The 16,254-nt window shown below is 38.2% G+C and overlaps 1 pseudogene; it reads right to left on the bottom strand.

The window, feature by feature from the left end:
- Window positions 1-2,908: 2,908 nt before the first annotated feature.
- On the bottom strand, window positions 2,909-14,139 carry LOC111164059 (eukaryotic translation initiation factor 2 subunit 3, Y-linked pseudogene; annotated as a pseudogene).
- Between the last annotated feature and the right edge of the window lie 2,115 nt (window positions 14,140-16,254).

The raw sequence follows: 16,254 nt of genomic DNA, 5'->3' as shown, positions 1-16,254 counted from the left end.
CTATGATGGGACTGTTCACACCATGAAATTTGAGAAATACAATAAATTAGGGTGCTTTTTTTCTAGAAAGCCAGCTGTTAAATATTAAACAGCCCATAGCAATATACATATACAGTCCAACGTTTTTCTTGTGTTTTTCAGGAGGATCTGTCTATCTAACAAATGGAACTGTCTTTGCTCTCTCCTCCCCACTACTGCAGACCTTGCTTTCACGGGAGACCCACTGTGTATACCCAAGATATATGCTGGGCTTCTTTTGCTTCTCCTAGCACCTCATTAATAAACATTCCAAATAATTCAACTCCAGATCAAGACTCTCCTTTTTTGGTTTCCAATTATTTAAACTTTAGTCTTCAAAAATATCCTGTAAGGTTGTTATTATTGTTATTTCTCTGTTTTGTAGATGAGGAAACTGAGGCCTGGAAAGATTATGTAACCTGATAAAGTTTACACACCTAGAAAGGGCTAGAAGTGAGTTTCAAACTCAGGCCTAACTCTAAAGCCATCCTCCCTCAACTGACTCTGTCTTTTCTGTTCCCTAAAACCAACTAGTCTTTCACAATTCACTCCTTCCTCCCTAAGTAATCTTTTCTTCCTCCATAGTCTTTTTTGTTTTTTTTTTTTTTCTTTTGCGATACGCGGGCCAATCACTGCTGTGGCCTCTCCCGTTGCGGAGCACAGGCTCCAGACGCGCAGGCCCAGCGGCCATGGCTCATGGGCCCAGCCGCTCCGCGGCATGTGGGATCTTCCCGGACCGGGGCACGAACCCACGTCCCCTGCATCGGCAGGTGGACTCCCAACCACGGCGCCACCAGGGAAGCCCCCTCCATAGTCTTTTATAACATCTATCTTTCTTCCTTCTGTTTCAAAATGATAATTTTCCAAAGTGTTTTCATGAAAAATAAAGTGAGGGGATGTTCTGGAGTCAATTTATTCTTGGAAATGATGACTATTATAGCCTCCTTTTTATAGATCCATATGTACAATAACATATCAAGAACTCTAAAGAGTACTTCAAAAAAAAAAAAAACCTCAACATCCTTTTTATTTTATTTTATTTTATTTGCCACAATGCATTTCTGGAAACTGAGTTATAAAGAAGCTTTGGAATAATGTTGTGATTTGGATGCCGTATTCTTAATGAAGGACTTACAATCAAATAAATTATAAATATGAACAATAATCTTCCTATAAAGCAAAAGTACCGAAATAAGATTTCATAGAATTTTAAAACACTAAAATGGTACAAATAGACTGCATATTTGATTATTGAATAGGCACCATTGTACTATAAAGAGAATTCACATCTCATGAAATATGCAATCCTGCTGTCTCATAAATTTGATCTGAAACTAGTATTCTGCCATAATAAATACGACTAAACTTTCAAAGTGTTGTTGACTTCTAGGATATTCGAAGGACTTCGGACATTGGTGGAAACTCCTAAGGGGGACAAGTGTATTAACATGGCAAGTCATAGATAATGAATATTGCCTTTACTTAATTTATATTTTAACTATTGGTATTGCAACTCTATAATTTTCTTTTTACTATAAATGTATAGCATATCAAATCTGTCCTGGTGTTTTGTGGGCTTGATATACAAGCTATCATTTATCATACTGATGCTATTGCAAAATATATTCTGACTTTCAAACAATCAACTAAGAGATAAGCATTGGAACTTGACACTCTGGGGCTGCCTACCCCAAGATAAAGTAGAACAAGCTGATTGGTCCAAATGCATACTGAAATCAGATTCTATATATAAGTATGTATATATTCCTATAGGAGCTTATTTGCTTGAAAGTTACTTTCTTCTTATAAAAGTTGATAGGTGACTTTTGTTAACTGAACCTATTGCTCAATTAAGATTTTACTATAGTTTGAAATATTGCCAATGCAGCTAACATTTTGAGAAACTGGGCTAAGATTATCCATCTTTCATCTTCTTAGACTCTTTTAGGACATTACTTCCCTACTCATGTTTCAATTATTTGACCTTGCTATGTGACAAATTAACCTAGGCATCTGAGGATTGTTTGTCTGAGAAAGGCTTTATTGCTCCTTCACTTTTGTAGGGTAATTTTGCAGGGTACAGAATCTTAGGTTGGCGGTGTCTTTTCTCCACACTTTAAATATTTCACTCCACACTCTTTGCTTGTGTGGTTTCTGAGGATAAGTTAGATGTAATTCTTACCTTTTCTCCTCTACAGGTAAGGTTTTTGTCCCCCATCTGTCTTCTTTAAGGACTTTTTCTTTACCTTTGATTTTTCTGTCATTGGAAAATGTTTTGCCCAGGTGTAGTATTTCTGGTAATTTTTCTGCTTGGTGTTCTCTGAGCTTCCTGGATCTGTGGTTTGTTGTCTGACATTAATCTAGGGTACTTCTCAGCTATTATTGTTTCAAATGTTTCTTCTGGCTTTTTTTTTCTTCTCCTTTTGGAATTCCCATTATGCCTATGTTACATCTTTTGTAGTTGTCCCAGAGTTCTTGGATATTATGTTCTGATTTTTTTCAGTCTTTTTTTTTCATCTTTGCTTTTCAGTTTTGGAAGTTTTTACTGAGATAGCTTCAAGCTCAAAGAGTCTTTCCTCAGTCATGTCCAGTCTACTAGTAAACCTATCAAAAGCACTATTCACATCTGTTACATTATTTTTTATCTGTAGCATTCATTTTTGGCTTTCTATCTTAAACTATCTCTCTGCTTGCATATTTTTCAGTTCTCCTCCTCCTTCCACTTCTCAAGTGAGACAGGATGGCTAAAAAAGGCTGGAGTTGTGTATTTTCCTTTTCCTATGTCAGTTAGGCACTTATAAAACCCCAGCAGGTTAGGCTCTGGTTAAATAATTTTTCTTTTTTTTTTTCTTGAAAAAATAAGAGAAAAACTGTATTTCAAACAGGTTCAGTGGTATGTATGCTATAGCAAAGTCTGGTTGTAATAGCAGTTTCATTTCAAACCTGAATTGATGTACAAATGTGACACTGTTTAATGATCAATTACTGATAAAATGTGGATTAAATCCATCAATGTGCCAATTCTGACATTTATTATAGACCCTATTTTTTATTTTAGTAGTAGAGGCTAATTTTCATCAGAAGAAAATGAAAACAACCTTATGGCTTCTACTAAGGTAATGAGCTGTATCCCCAGTATTGCTTTGAAATTTTACCCCTAGGTTGTTAAGAGAAATTCTGACTTCATCCAAATGTATTATTTAACTGATAATCTTCAGTCATCATCTACTAGTGGCTTGATTGTTACTCCTCTTCTTATCTGACCCTAACCAATTAAACGCCAGTGTTTCTCAACTCTCTGGCTAAGGGCTATTTTTTCTCCCACTTCTGTGCACACAGGATTGGTGAGAACAATTTTACCCAAATCAGCCTTGACTGCCCCAACTCTTCCTCCTGTTGAAAGGGATCCTGTGTTCACCATAAGCACTTCATTCTTAGGTAGCTTTTGACCCTTTGCTGCTTTTTTGTCTCCTTCCATGTGTACACCAAGAAGTCGTCTAAGTAGGAAATAGGAAATTTCCAATTCTGTGAAGATCTCTGGTAAAGCTCCAACTACACCAAGCACCTGCCCCACCATTCTGTCAGCCCAGCACAAAGTGGGGTGAATTTTTCTTCCAACTCCAATAAGACCCCCTGGAGCAGCATACTGAAGATCATGTTTTTCCTCAAAAGTAATACAATTTTGGAAAAGATTGGTTTACACGAGTTTTCCTTTGCTATCTTTGTAAACAATACCAGGTCTGACTTCTATCTCCTGGCCCACCTTTAATACTCCTTTTAAAATACTACTACTAGCCACACCACCTTTAAGGTCATCAAACTCACAGCCAGGTTTGGTGACATCAAAGGACCTAATAACAGTAAGCTGGGGTTCTGAAGTAAAGTCTCTTAGAGGTACTGGAATTTTCTTAATGATATACTCACAGACAGCTTCAGTATTATATTTCAGATGAGCAGAAATTGGAATAATAGGAGCTCCTCTTGCTACTGTACCTTGTACAAATGCAAGGATCTGTTCATACTGTTCTGTAGCCTTTCTTTTACCAAATCAATTTCATTCTGCAGAATCAAAATATGTTTCAGCTTCATAATTTCTATAGCAGCCAGGTGTTCAGAAGTCTGAGGTTGAGGACAGGATTCATTACCAGCTATTAACCGAAGAGCTGCATCCATCACTGCTGCACCATTCAGCACAGTAGCCATCAAAATATCATGGCCAGGACAGTCAACAAAGGAAACATGTCTGACTAGTCTGAAGTTCCCTTTGGTCCATGGAATGTCTATAGGAAACTCATCAGGTATACTACTTCCACAAGATCTGTAACATTCTGGCTAAGACAGTTTGCCTCATTAAGTTTGTAAATCTTGGCATTAGCCTATCCAAGCTTGATCATAATATTTCTTTCTAGTTCGTTTTTGAACCTGACAGTGTGAACTCCAGAAATAGCTTTCACAAAGGTAGATTTTCCATGGGCAATGTGACCAAGTGTACCTATATTAATTGTGGCTTGTCTGCTGATAACTTCATGCGAGAGTGGAGTCAACCTGGTAACATCCAGTGTGGTGAGATCTTGGCGAGAAAGATGTTGCTGCCCCAGAGTCACACCAACCTCGCCCCCCGCCCTCTAAGGACAGGTCTTGTTATGAAGAACAGAATGCTCTGACATATCTCAAGATGGTTCCTTTACCCCTCCTCCTGCCAGAAGCACAAGGAGATTTTTCTTCGATATTCACTGTGAGAACTTCTAAAGGTAAAACTCACAAAAGGTCAAGCTTGTAAAGGTAAAACTCACAAAAGTGCGGGGACCCCCTTATGACTGAATCTTCCTGGAGTTTTTAACTCTCAGAGGTTGTCCACACTGAGCCTTCAGCAATTCATTGATTACATTTTAGGTTTCCCTACCCTGATGGTACTAGTTCCCGTGAGGTTGCTGCTTGTGAGTTTCTGTGTTGGTAAGTTCTGATTCTATGTGCTTGCCTTTCAGTCTCTCAATTGTAGGGGGACAGCAGTTTGCCCTGTGACTTCACTTCTCTTATGGATCTAAGAAGAGTTGATTTTTCATTATGTTTAGCTTTTACTTGTTGTTAGGATGAAATGGTAACTTCCAATCTTCTTGTATGCCAGACTGGAAATCGTCTTTTGGGATCTGGGGGTTATTGACAGTCTAGGCTTGTGTTGACTTGAATACTCTTCAAATCTCTTTTTAGTTTATGACCATCTTTGCAAAGGAAAAACATTCTGTTGGTTCTTTTATTGAAGCTTTCAGCTGTACTCACGACAATTTTTTTCAAAATTTGGTTAAACTTAAATCGTCTTTGGAATTTAGGAGTATTTCTTTTATCTCTACCAGTCTATTTGCCTGATGAATTTTCTACATTGGAACAGATAAACTGATGAAACTCTGGATAATTTCTCCTGTTATGATTCCAGAGTTACCTTTCTAGTTCTTTGTCTTTTTCATCTTTTTCATTTGTTCTTTTCCTGTGCTCTCTGAGGATACTGTCTTTGCTCTTATTGTTGAGGTCAGACAGACATCTGGTCTCTCTGAACTTTTCCCATTGGGTTTTATTCATAGACTTCTTTCTCTTCCTTTTCTTATCTAATAGCAAACAATATCTCATATTCCCTGATATCTTGGATTTTTTCATCTAATTTAACTTGCCAATTGGTTGCCTCTATTATATGAAAAAGGTTAATGAAGAATTTAGCTAGGGAATATCACCTACTGGCCCAGTCAGTCTTTACATATTAGATTCAAACTGTGGAGCCCAATTTTTCTCGGCTTACATACTCACAATTTGGTGCACAAAATTCAACCCAGATAGAGTATAACTCATTCAGAAGTTATACCATTAAAAACATCTGGTGAAAATATAGTCACAAAGAAGAATGATTTATCATTAGTTGCCATCTGGAGTCTTCTCTTGAGGGAACTAAAACTTTCATCATAGTAGGATGTTTTGCTATCAATTGGCCATCCTTAAATTTCAAAATTAAATATATACAAATAAAGCAGCTCTTATGGTTCTAATAGCTGTTTTTCCGTTCTTTGCTTATTTGAGTTCTCCTGTTCTATGATATTGTGTTAGGATTTTTCAGTATTATGAGTTGGCACCTTTTAGATATTTGGGTACCCACTGATGTTTTTTAATTTTTTAGATTTTATTTATCATTGATGTGCTGATAATGTCAAATATAAATTGATCTCCCCACTTTTCCAGAAATAAAAACCATCACATCTTTTTGTACTCAGATATCATGAAATGATATAATTCTGTGGCACTGACCATATTTTACTCCTGACCTTTAAATTCTGAGTAAATTTCCTTCTCCTTTAAGTATAATTTTAGATATGAATCATAAATGTTTACCCATATTAACTAGAAAACAATGTGATTAATAACCAGTCTTCAAGTATTTTAAATATTTAACAAACTGATACCAGTGGTTTTATTCTTTATTTAATTCTTAAAATTATGTCCCCTGGAAGTTCCTAGTTGAAGTCAACGTGGTGCTTAGATACACTATCTAAATTATACTCATGGTAATGATAACTCTTATGGAGTGCCCATTATGTGACAGTAACTCTACATATTTTTAATCCTTTAAAGAAACTGCTTTAAGGTGGCTAAAGCTTATAGAAATTAATTAATTTGCTCAAATTGTGCTCATATATGGAAAATTCATGGTAATAACCTGTACTTTTGCAACTCTAAAGCCTGCGTCCTTTTCTCTCTACAGCATTACCTCTCCATAGTACAGGTGAGCCATCTCTTCAGTTATTATGATGTCTGATTAGTATCTCAACTCTCTACCTCATTTTTCCTGTATAGATTATTAATATGTGGCAGAACCAATGGATTTGGCAGAGTAAATATATTTATTTACTCTCTAAGTGACTGACATAGATCACTGGATGGTCATTAACACCATGGCTGTTAATATACATTGTAAAAGATGGCTGAAATGAATGAATCAGCCCTGGGATGAAGGCACAGCATGTGGTGTTTCCCAGCTTTCCATGGTGATGAAACTTAGAGCACTAAGTTTGGGGTCACAAGCTTGAATTGAGACTCTGCTCCACTACTTGCTGGATGTGTAATATTGCACAACCCACTTAACCTCTCTGAACTTCTATACTGATCTCAGTGTTTTCAAGAAGATTAAATGAGATATAATGTGTGTAAAATGGTATTACCTTCTGAAGAGCACTCTATAAATATAATTATTTTATTAGAGCAGCAGTCACTGGTAAATTCTAATGCTACTGAGATTACTTGGAAAAGGGAGAAAATGTGTTGCATGTTACTGTTCTATTATTTAAATCTTTTCACACTTGGACTCCTACATTGCTTTACAGTCTGGATCATGCTTAACTTTCTGTTTGCAGCTTAACATCCTGCAAATGATTTATCACTTGCTTTACCATCTGTGCCTGCTACAAAATCTAGGTTAAATTATAGGATTTTTGTGTGTTTAGTGTCCTATGAAGATTTGAGTAAATATTTGGGGGATCTTCTAATGCGTGTTTAAGTCTTCCTTCTTCCCTCTATAATATTCCTCAATATTTTGGTATGAGTGAAAGGGAGTATATGAATTAATCAATAATAATTAATAAGCTTTTGACTGTGGCATATGCTGAATACAATCAAGCTCCCGGAGGGCAACACATACAGCATGTTACAAGTCTGTCACAATATGTATGATCTATGTATGTAAATACTAGGTCATAATCAATCTTCATTTGAAGAAATCACATATTTATAAAACAAAACAAGTCAGCATTTAACATTACTTCTGTCATCAGCAATGTTGTCTGAAGCTATCCTACTCTGTACTCTGCTGTGCCATTAGAATAATCTATTATGGCATTTACAGAGAAAAACACTCCATACAGGAATTTCTGAGTAAGATGGAAATAAAATAGGATGTTGCTTTTTTACTTTTTTGTGGTATGCGGGCCTCTCACTGTCGTGGCCTCGCCCGTTGCGGAGCACAGGCTCCGGACGCGCAGGCTCAGCGGCCATGGCTCACGGGCCCAGCCGCTCCGCGGCATGTGGGATCTTCCTGGTCCGCGGCACGAACCCGTGTCCCCTGCATCGGCAGGCGGACTCTCAACCACTGCACCACCAGGGAAGCCCTGATGTTGCTTTTTTAATGACATATTTTTCCTTTATTCCAAGTAAAATACACAATGAACAATAATTAAGAGGACAATTTGATGATCCATATGACAAATTTTAGTGGGTACATTTCCCGTGGAAAGTATACATAGTTGACATACCAAAAAAACAAACAAACAAACAAAAAACTTTCCGTGTGTTTTAGTTAGGGAGCTTTGATAGTATTCATTATAGTAAATTATTTCAGATATAATGTTAAAACAAAGATGTAGCACACAAAGCAAAATTGAACAAAGGTCCAAATGGGATATTATTAAAATGTCAAAATGAGTAAGCAGATGGGGTTTGTATGGCTCAGTGGATTAGTCACCAGGCCCCATTACCGTGGGGACTCTAGTGAAATCCAGTCTCAGTAGAATGATCAGAAAGTAAAAATAAAGGGTATATGCAGAAGCAAATAAATCATTTTATTTGTGTTCCCAACTAAAACACAGAGGTTTTTTTAATATTTACTTTTCTTTCTTTAACCACAAGACTACATGAAGATTACAATACAGCTACATTTATTTTTATCAGAGCTTTTTTCCTCTAAGATTGTAGAAATGCAAATAGAAGAAGAGATTGGAAGCTATACAGATTTGTCATGCTCTTCACGTAACAGAGCACGTGCCCTGCAGAGGCCGGATGAAAGCATGCACTTTCTCTAGTGAAGCTTCAGCACAATACGCCAGCGATTGTGTGGGGAGCTGCCACTCAAAGCACTGACTCTGTAACAATCTCATAAAGAAGAAATTAAGATTTTTTTTTTTTACTGTCTTTCATCCTGATCACCCCGCTAAAGCAATTACTACTACCTACTCTTTGCAGACACAAATTGAAACGTAGCCATTTACACTTCCTCCAAATTTTGACAAATCACTTTGACTTTTATTATGGCTCTACAGTTTAACACTCATCAAACCTCACAATCTGTACTGGTAAGTTAAGATTTAGAACACGAACACACATCCTGCAGGAAAAATTAGAATTGGTAGAAAGTCCTTTCCCTAGATCAAATAAAAGCATTACTCGGATATCTTATGATAAAAAGAAAGTAATTGCATGTTATACACTAGAGCTTGTGAAGTGTGCTTTCTGGATGACTTTTTGGTAAGAGCTCAGAACTGTTTGGGTGGCACTCCACTACATAAAATAAACACTTGCTGAATGCAGATTCCCCCATATAAGTAGCTCTTGAGACAGCAGCTGCAGTGTAATCGTGAATCCATTATTACTCTAGAGATGGAAGTCAAAGCAAGCTAAAAGAGTAAGATGATACAACCCAATCTATTCAGAATACTATGTTGATTTGGGGGGATTCCATAGATAAGCACAGGCTACTATTAAAATATAGTCTGCTCTTTGAGAATTCACTGAGTCCATTGGTGCTAAATACGTGTGTGTATATACAGGGTTTTCCAAGGAATCGTAACCAATAGAATTTTATGTACATATGTAATTCTAAATATATATGGCAAGATATATAATTAAGATACTGCAATAAAGGACAAAATTGAAAGTAGAATAGGAATCTCATATTGCTGCACTGGTGCCAATTACATTACCACATTGTTTCCTCACTGTAAGACTGATAAGAATCTACAAGCGCCCAGAGCCCAAGAGACTTGAACATGCCTGGTGAAAATTGGAAATCAATAGGAGTCTATAATCGCAAGCAAACGGAATCATTTCCATTGGGGTGAAAGACGGCAGGCAACACAGAGCTTGTGCACAGCTGTTGCACACAGGGCCAAATGGTGCCCTTTCTCTTCTGCCTGCCTTGGTGTTCCTAGGTGGACACACCTGTTTGTTTGTTTGTTTAACATTGCTCTTGTTTATAAAAGAAAAGGAAATTGTTCTTTAATTTTAGGCATCAAAGGAATAGCAAATGCTTGCATTGAACTCATGCTAATTAAATAATGATTTTTTTCTGAATTTACTAGGAATGGGGGATAATTCATCTGAATTTGCCTCCTCTGCCTATCTGTACTCCTGGTACCAAGCGAGCAAATGTTTCCAGATTTTCCGTCAACTCACCACAAATTCATCTCAATTCTGGCTCGAGGTAAACTCCATTTCCAAAGCTAAGAGGTAATTTAGTCTCCAGGGTCATTTGGTTCTGCCCCTCATTTAAGCAAAGTCTACAAATTCTAAATGAAAATGAACATTACTATCCCCTAGGGGCCAAGCTAAACCAAACATTTAATTTCATTGCAAATGCCTATTTTCTCCGAGTTGAAATTACAAAGGTCTTTTTGTTGCTGTTGTTCTTGATTTTTAGTCTATTACATGATGCACCCAATTCAAAGCTGTCCTTGAGCTCTCTGGCTGAGACAGAAACACACAGTTCAGTGATACGAACGTGGAGTCCTTATGAAAGACACGAATGCATCCACCTGCAGAAAGGCAGGTAGTACACTCAGTGACAGCCTCCTTGAGACAAAAACGGAAAGAGTTGTTGCTCTTCAGACAACAGCGCCATCAAAAGACTTTCAAAATGTAAACCGAAGTTAGCTTCACAGTATTCACGGCTATCCTGTCCACTTTTCGAGCAAAGGCGATTGTACTGAATTTGATGGGTGCCTAGGTCAGTTCTCAACAAACAATGCTGACCCAAATGTCAGTTTATTTCTAACAGTTTGAAAATATAAAATATGCTAGGATGCTACCTTGTTAGTGAAAAGTGTGGAAATGTTGTAAATGTTGCCCCTGTGGGATGACCAATACGTACCTGGATTTAAGGACATTTTTAAGGTTGGGGTGGATCCATCTTGAAGGTTCTATAAATCCGCATTAATAGTTTCCAGAGAAATTGGGACTTAACTTGTTGAATGAGATATAGATTACTAGTTACCAACGTTCTACAGCGCACAAAATTCAGATTTAAGAGAAAACGGCTTCTCCTACAAATTGACTTTTTCTACCCCTTCTACACTGCTTATGTTTGTGTAATTACTAAAGTAATTTAGTTTGTTAAAAGGAAATACGGACCCCAAATAGAGATAAACAACAAAGAAAAATACCCAGTACGATGTTTTACACAGATAATACAGTAAATAAATATCTTTGAAATTCATATAGGATTTTCTATAGAGTTTAATATATGCCCTATTCAGCATCTTGGGTTCATGCAGCATGATTTTTTCCTTCAGAGAAAGCGGCCTCTTCCTGCCATGAGTTCAGATATATTTTCTTAAGTGTGCAAATTCCATAAGCACAGGCTAGTCTGGGGCAGAAGCAGAATGGACATCAATTTATGGACTCTGATTTGGGAAGAACCCAAGAATTTCTCTCTTGAGGCTTTCAGAACTGACTTGAGTTCCTCCTCTGGGCTTATTGTATTCTCCCACAGAAATTCTTGTCTCAGTTCATTCCAGTAGAGCTGTCTTCCTCAACACAACTCTGATCTTGTTTGTCTTTTACTCACACTTGCCAGCGGTTCTTCCATTGCAAGGCTTATATGGGGTGGGGTGGAGGGAGTCTGACCATTTTAGGCATTTTAGAATGCCCCTTACAGGCTTCATCACACCTTCTTAATTTTATTCCTCCTACATCTCTGCAACATCATAGTAAACAGTCATCTTACACTTGTATCTATCTGAGTCATTCGCCACCTTCCACCACTTATCTTAGCAAATTTCTACCCTATAAATCAGGCACCTCACAGGGCTGGCATGTAGTAGATGCACAATAAACCATGTGATTGAAGAAGAGATCAGGTGGATGAGATGAGAGCCATCTCCATGGTACCACTTCAGACTTTTGCCCAGAGAGCATCTCCATGGAACTTGGAATCTTATAAAATCCCTTTCCCTCTGGCTCCTGAGAACACTTCCTGTAAAATGCGTGACAAAATACACCCATTTTACAACTATGAAATTTATAATTTAAAAAAAGTTCAGATTCCTTCTCCTTTTCAGAGAAAATGAGTGCATTTTATTATATGAAGCAACACCTAATGTATTTTCATGTACTATTGTTTAAATTTCCATCTTTACCAGATAGATTCTCAAACATCCTTAACTTTGGATGATCAGTATGTTTGTGCAAGAGATTTCTGGGAAGAATCTGTTTTTACCCTAGGAAAAGGCAGGATATCAACATGTGAATTGCATAAAATTCAACATATAAGAACATATTTTTTTGTCTAGTTCTATTTCTGCTCTTTATTGAAGACAAACATAGAAACACACACACACACACACACACACACCATAAAAAAAGTTTTGAGAGGAACAAATTTTCTTTGACAAGGCATTAGTTAACATTTTGGCCTTTTGAAGTTTCCTTAATACTAGGATTCCCTGTGCTAATTGTTCAATTTACATATTATTATACACATACACTGTTTATTCAGTACTAAACTGATTCCAAAAGTACTACATTAAAATAAAGTTGTTATTTGGTGACTGGCTTTGTTCATAAAGTTCTGTGTTTGGCATCTTCACATTTTCCAAAATATATGTGTATATAAGAAAAGTCATTATTCTAAGTTTCTCTTTAGCGTAGCTTCCTTTTAATATTTTACATACATTGCATCTTTGTTTTATGTAATAAGTAATTTTTAAAATAGAATTCAAAAAAATTTTAATAATAACATAGGATGTCCTAATGGAAAGGCAAGTGTATAGGGTAAGATGCTATCTCTTCTTTCAGTTCATTAGTTTTTGGCAGAGCCCAACCAATGTCAAATTCACCTAGGATGTCCAATAGCTGTGGGCATCTCCACAGGGTCAAGAAAGCAAACCCATGATGGATTAACTTTTTTTTAATTTTAACGTTGCAAGAGGTGTTTATTTTACAGGTACTGCTACAAAATTAGGAATCATCATAAAACATACCAAATGGAAAATTATTTGCTTGATGTTTATAATCAAACATGACTTTGTGAACTTGCTTGTAAAAGTCTGTACCTTCAAATCTGTAAAGCAAAGGTTTACCACAATGAGACATAAACTGTATCTATCCACAATATTTGTATGTATTTCCTATACATACAAATTCTTCCAACAGGCAGCAATGCTTGCAAATAGGCTTTAAACTTCCATAAAGCTGCACAATATTTCACTTTCTGTTAAAATTTTATACTCACTTAGGAGACTTAACCATAAAAATGCTTATATGTATAGCCCAACTCTGAACACTGCTGGTTTGGTTATGAGTATTAAATTTTTGACCAAAGAGTTTGGTGGGTTTGAGTTGAAATATTGACCTAAATGCTGTATTAATGATCATTCATAAAACACACTCAGCATGCTAACATTATAAAATAGGGTTCCATTCAAAATATACATTGGCAGTTGTATTTGTATTTTAGGCAGAATAAAAAGCATGTGTAACTTTTTTAAATGCATATAGTTTAAGCAAATTATTCTGTGAAAGTATGCTTAATTTAAAAAAATGTCTTAAACTCTTTGTGAAAAGTAACAAAGAAAAGGTAACTAAATTTTGCCATTCGAGAAATGTTGTTTGTTAATATTGCCTTCCAAAATATAAGGGTACTTTTCTTCAGCTGAAATAGAGCTATGACACCAGAGTTGTGGCGTTCACAAATTTTGATTCTAAATATGATGGCTACATTTATTTTATATACAAAACGTTGCTGCATTGAACAATGCAGGACTTTCTACTTCAGTGGCAGTGAGTGTTCTTTGTTCTGTACATAACGCAGAAATGAAAATGATGTAGTAGTCACTCACAACGAATCGGACACTCCAGAGCTGTTTGGCGATTCGTGATTCGTGCCTTCGGTTAAGAATTCTGGGACTGTCATTCAATTACCATCCTTTTGTGGCTCAGTTCCATGATCTTCAACTTCTTGCTGCTTCATCAGCCCCTTGCTGCTCTTTCAGGCACTCTAACCTGCTCTGCGTCACACACTTGGGCCTCTGCCTCTGCTTCTCGCCTTTTACCAGGTGCTGCCTCCTCTCCTTTGCTCCGGTACCAGCATGTCTTCATCTCGCTGATGGTGTGAAAAGGAAGGAGGCCCTGCTGGGCCTAGAAGGAAGCTGCCGGGCCAGGGGCTGAGGACTGACTGGCCCAAGGAGGTGGGGCCTCCGCAGAGGCTGCACCGCTCTTCTCCCCACTTCAGCCATGCCTCCGCCACCCCTACCCAAGTGCCTTGCTGAGGACCATGACCATCCCCTTCTCTGCGTTTTTTTCACTCCCCACAACACCTGCTTTCTCCAGGGGGTGGGGCTGGGCAGCCCAGGGGACTAAGGGCAGGCCTTAAAGCACCTGGGAGAAAGGCAGGAGTTGAACAACCTGGACAGTGGCCTTCAAGCTGTGCCTGAGTAGAGGACAGGGTATGTGCTTAAATAACATGGATGACCAGGCCAGAGCTGCAGCTGGGGCTCTTTTCCTGGGAATTGGGTAAGACTGTTTGCTACATGTCCCCATTGAGGAAAAGGATGGGCATGGGGGGTTCCAAGAGACCCTGTGTGTGTGCATGCGTGCATGCAACTTTCTTGGTCTATGTCTTTGGAGCACCGATTGTAAAGTACCGGTCCTCCAGCAGCAGCCTCCCCCATCCTCAGACCCCTGCCAGCTGGCTGCTTCCCTCCTCAGCCTGCCCTGGTAGTCTCTGAGCCTCGGAGGACCCAGCCCGTGAGAGAACAGGGCTCCCAGGGCCTCTCAGCCCCTGTCTCTCCTCCAGATGCCCTCCTCCTGCACCCCATTCCTGCCCTGCCTCTGAGCTGAGCTCCTCAGCCCTCAGGGTCCCCTTAAGTTCCCTCAGAAAGTGTTCTCAAGAAGCCCCACTCCCTTGCCCTGGCCCTGTCTATAAGACTCCAGGGCTAGTGCACCCCAATCTTCACAGACACTGAACTTAGAGGTTCTACGTCGGTGCCCCCAACGGTGCCCCCCCAGCCTGCAGTCACCCCATTATAGGCCCTCACTGTATGCCTCACCTGCTCACTGCTGAGGTTGCCTTTGTACCCTCCTCCCCCCCCCGCCCCCCGCCCTCTGTTCCCAACCAAATGGTGGCAAGAACTTGAATCTTTCGCTTCCACGGTTGTGCTCTCCCCATCTTCCCACCATACTAGCTACTATGGGGGCTCCATTCTGTAGAGAAAGCTCTGGATCACAGGGAATGCAGGGTGGCCTGTCTAGGTTCCTCTCTCTGTGTAGAAACGGTATAGACCATTAGAAAAAATTCACTTATAATAGACCGAATTTTCCAGCAATACAGAGGCTTGAATTTGAACTTAAATGGCTTTTTAAAAAACTTAATGCTACTCAACCATAAAAAAGGATGAAATTTTGCCATTTGCAGCAACATCGATGGACTTGGAGGGCATTATGCTAAGAGAAATAAGTCAGACAGAGAAAGGCAAATACGTATGAGATTATTTATTCATGGAATCTAAAAAAATACAACAAACTAGGGAAAAGAACAGAAAAGAAGCAGACTCACAGATCTAGAGAACAAACCAGTGGTTATCAGTGAGGAGAAGGAAGGGGGGAGGGGAAATAGAGGGGTAGAGGATTAAGATGTACAAACGATTATGTATGAAATAAGCTACAATATATATTGTACAACAGGGAGAATATAGCCAATATTTTATAATAACTGTAAATGGAGTATAACCTTGAAAAATTGTGAATCACTATATTGTACACCTGTCACTATATTGTGTACAGTATCACTATATTGTACACGATGTATATAATATTATACATCGACTATACTTCAATAATAAAAAGAGAGAGAGGAGCATTAAAATATGAAAAAAACTTAACATAATATTTCTCTCTCTCATGAATTTGAGGATGGAGATTCAAGCTCTCTACATATGGGAACCAGGAAGGATTTCTCTCACATGAATTGATAAGTTCCAGGAGGGAAGGACCGTGTTTGTCTTGTGCAGTTTCCTCAGTGGTATAAAGTACACAGTCAATTAATGGTGATTAAACAAATGAGTGACTGGATCAACACATTAGTACAAATGTCATTATTAAATCAGCCAGTTACCCAGCAGAAGGTGCAGAGTAAGAACAAATAAGCTTTGAGGCCAGAAAATAAAATTTCCTGAACCTTGGAGGACAGGAGATAAATGCGCAACATATTGCAAC

Source organism: Delphinapterus leucas, chromosome 1 (genome assembly GCF_059928025.1).
Source record: "Delphinapterus leucas isolate spDelLeu-1000000601 "Yukka" chromosome 1, BTC_Dleu_Yukka2, whole genome shotgun sequence".
Taxonomy (NCBI): domain Eukaryota; kingdom Metazoa; phylum Chordata; class Mammalia; order Artiodactyla; family Monodontidae; genus Delphinapterus; species Delphinapterus leucas.
Note: the sequence above shows the minus strand (reverse complement) of the source record. Positions and strands in the feature narration are given on the sequence as shown.